This window comes from Charadrius vociferus, unplaced genomic scaffold (genome assembly GCF_000708025.1).
Source record: "Charadrius vociferus isolate BGI_N301 unplaced genomic scaffold, ASM70802v2 scaffold103, whole genome shotgun sequence".
NCBI classification, from domain to species: Eukaryota; Metazoa; Chordata; class Aves; order Charadriiformes; family Charadriidae; genus Charadrius; species Charadrius vociferus.
Window position 1 is genome coordinate 867,988 of NW_009648061.1, and position 3,858 is coordinate 871,845.

The window sequence follows — 3,858 nt, forward strand, 5'->3', positions numbered from 1 at the left end:
GAAGAAATTAAACATAAAAACACACAAAAAAAATCAAATGCAAAAAAAAAAAGGAAAATTCTGAGCTGTAAGCTTTAACTATCCCTTTAGCTGTGTTGTAATAATTTCCCTTACGCAGAGTGAATTAACTGGATAAATATCAACTGATACTGATAGTTTAATGTTTCTGGTAGTTATACCTCAATGTAATAGCATGGAAATGAATTATCTATCCACTCTTTGGTTGCAGATGAGTGTTGGAGGTCAGTTGTTCAAAGCAATCGGGGGAGAGGGCTTTTTTATCTTTTTGCCAACCGTGTATTTTGGGGTTCCTGAGCCAAATTTTCAACACTGGCAGTTTATTCCATGTAATACAATTAATGATTCACACAGGGAGGGTAAATTATCAGAGGATTGCAGTGAGATTAACTAAATCTCACCTCCTTCGATCGTACCAGAAAGTATGAATCCCTGCAGTTAGCATTATGTGTAGTGCATCTACTATATATGAAACACATTAACCAGCACAACTCTAGTTTAAGTATGTGTGCAACACTATCAAAGAACTTGATTTCATACTTAAAACCCTTGAATTATTTTGGATATGGTGATGCATTTCCAAGTTTTTTGCTGTTTTAGGCTTGTAGAGTTGTAAAGTGGCATGCTATTTGACTGACCACCTGCTGTGTTCCTTGATGGAGTCTGGTCCTTGGCAGTGTTGCCCGTGTAAAGTCAGCCAACACATTTTTATATTCAAGAGTTAATATCATGTAAACCGAACAACCGTTTTTGGGAGCAGGTGAGGGTAGTTATTGTTTGGAATAGAGATTAGAGGTAAAAAAAAAGGCAAAAGAAAAAAAAAGAAAAATTAAAAAAAAGAAAAGGCTTTTTTAGGTACCACTTCCTTAATTCAGGATTCTGTGAGTTTTGTTTGTTTTTTTTTTTCCCCAGGACAGCTTCTATCACTTGCCACAAAAGTTATGTTGCAAGCTGAATCTTTTAAGATACTTAAAAGTATTCAGTGAGGTCATTTGCTATAGAAGACGCTCAGAATCTTCTTCTTGGCATGTAATTTAAAACAAACGAAAAATAGCTTGTTTAAATTATTTGCCAGTTTAAACTCCGCACATGCTCAGTGAGTGGCATGGGATCTTAAACAGGTAACTTATTTAACTTTTTCTAGGGCTTTTTTGTTCACCTGTGACAAAATTGAATTGTAATACCAAGCAATAGTAATCAAAGAGATAGGAAGAAGTAAACCTTGGTTTTTTAATGTGATGTAAAGCGTTAGCAAAGTTGAGGGACCATGTCAGCTGCTACTACTACTGAAGTGATTTTCCATTTGCTGGCATTTGAAGAGGTGAATTCTGTCATCTAGGACCCTCAGGAAGTACAGCAACAGATTATAAAAATCTTCCACTAACGTATATGTGTAGGTAAACCTGTGTTTGAAGTTAACTCCATTTTAATTTGTTTTTCTTTCTGAAGTGAAAAAATAGGCAGATAGCCGCAAAGAGTGTAGTGAAAGGAAAGATGCTGAGAGTTTTTGACACTAGCTTTATTGTTGCTTGTGCTTTTGTGTCAGTAATGCATATTGACCGTGTTTGCTGTCCTTTACCAGTAAAAAAGTGAGCCTGTGCCTTCATTATCAAATCCATTACGAAGTAAGTGGATGCTGGGTATAGATCCCACAAGATGCAGCTTTTGAAATTACAACATCTTAACATTAAAAGCGAGTTTCTGGAAGTGATTAAAAAAACATGGCCACATCACTTCCACAGCATTGGTTGTTAAGTTTCCTTTTTAGCTTCCCCCAGCCCGTCCTTCCCATTTGAAAAAATAAAAGAAACTTTTGCTGGGAAATCAGTCAGTTTAAAGGCCATTTAAATTTCTCAGATGAGTTAAAAGCGTCATTTCCTTGCTGCATGTTTAGGACAATCTATACGGTTAGAAGAGTACAACTTCCAAGTTGTTGATGAAACTTTGTAGGACGCCCAGACACGTGTGTGCTTCCTTGTATGGGAGCACCGGTGCCAGGAGGGAAAAACGGGCTACGGAATGGGGAGAGGCGGGAGGGAGTCATCCTTCACAGGCTTTTCTGGAGCGGATTGATGGGACAGACTAGCTGGCTGTCAATGGTGGCATTATAACAGCGTGCACTTTATTGTTGTTTTATGAAGAATACTTGTGGTTATAAAAGTATGTAATGCAGGGGCACTCTTCTAGAATAATAGATTAGCTCAAGAAGGAAAAGCAGTTGGAGGAGTTTCTTGGACTTTTTGTAAATGATCCATTTTCTGGTTTCGAGATAGAAAAATAGATTGATTTTTTTCCAGTATGAGTCTCAATTTTTCTTTCTTTTTTTTTTTTCAGAAAGAAAAACAAAGCAAAACTTGAACAAGCAAATCATTAAAGTTTAGGGGCATAATTGCTTATTTGAGTGTCTTTAGAATTTTATTTTTCTGTTCTGGTGGTAGTCAATTACATTCGAGCCCCTAAATACTGTGTAGTGGGAAGGAGGTAATTCTGTAACATATAATATACCTTCTTAGGCAGTGGGAAGATGCTTAATTTTCTGCAGAAAATTACCTCTTCCCTACCAAACAACCACACGTAAGAAACACTTTGCTCAGACGCGATACATTCCACTGCCAGCAGTTTGACAGCAGAACACAAAGAAAACATTTCTTTCCTTGGTGAGATCCCCTCCTCGCTGCCTGCAGTCGGAAATCCCTCAAGAAACCTTCATTTTGCTGTAGTCTATCAGCAGCTGCAAAACAGCAGTTACTTAAAAATTCCCATTACACAGGTCCACAGCGTCTTTCCTGCCCAGTGCTGGCCATCACCTTCCCATCATCCAAAACTGGACGTGCGGGCAGGGAGAAAGGCAAGCTAGTAGGAGGGAGCACGTAGCTTGGAAACATGCGTTTGTTCCGTGGAAAAGCCCGTTTGCCCGCAATTTTCCAGTTGAAAGGCAGTACCACCGGTGTCGAGGGTGAAAGCAGGGAGTGTGGACACGCGAGCAAGTGCCCATAGGGTGAAACGGGGTATGAACTTGCCATGGGGATGAGTCCTGCTGGCGTTACCTGGTAGTAGATCGAGGATGGGGTGTGTTTTGGCAGCAGCGTGGTTGAAGCCCTCACCTCCCCCTCGCTTTGCAGCAGCTTCTTCTCGCATCCCCGCTGGAGGAGAATGACTCTGGGTCAGGACAGGATCTGCAGGATGAGGCTCAGCCCTTTGTCCTCAGAAAATTTCCCCTTACGTTAGTACCTCGGAGTGACAGATGGAGCGGTCGACATTTGATGAGTGGCTGTAGGTCTTTCAGATCCAGCATCAAAGCTCCCGTTTCCCACACACGGGGCTTCCCCTGTCCACCTGGGACGCACCGACCCTCCTTCGGTTTGTTTGTGAAAAAAACCCGAATTGTTCTATGCAGAGGAGGGGAAATGATTTTAACCCAAAGTAATAGGATCTGAAGAAATGCTCGTTTTACTTGGTTTTTTGTTCGTTTTGCACTTTTTCCAGAGGATTTAAGCCATCTGAGCAACCTCCCTGTAGTCTCCATGTCTGTTCTCAGCACACGAGCAGCGTAACAGTCTGTAATGCACACACTGTCCGAGTAACCAGAAACTGGAAAATTACAAAATGTCTTTATTTAAAATATTTTGCAGCACTTTACCTAGCCTGATTACTATTTTGTAAACATGGAATTATTATATTGTTTGTAAAACCATTTAATAAATATGTGTTAGTTTTTATCTTTCACCATATCTAATTGTATGTTTGTTCCCAAAAGAGAAAAAAAACCCAACACAACAACAAATACACACACACACACACACTCCCCCCCCTATTTAACGGGGTTCCCGCCGCCCCCCC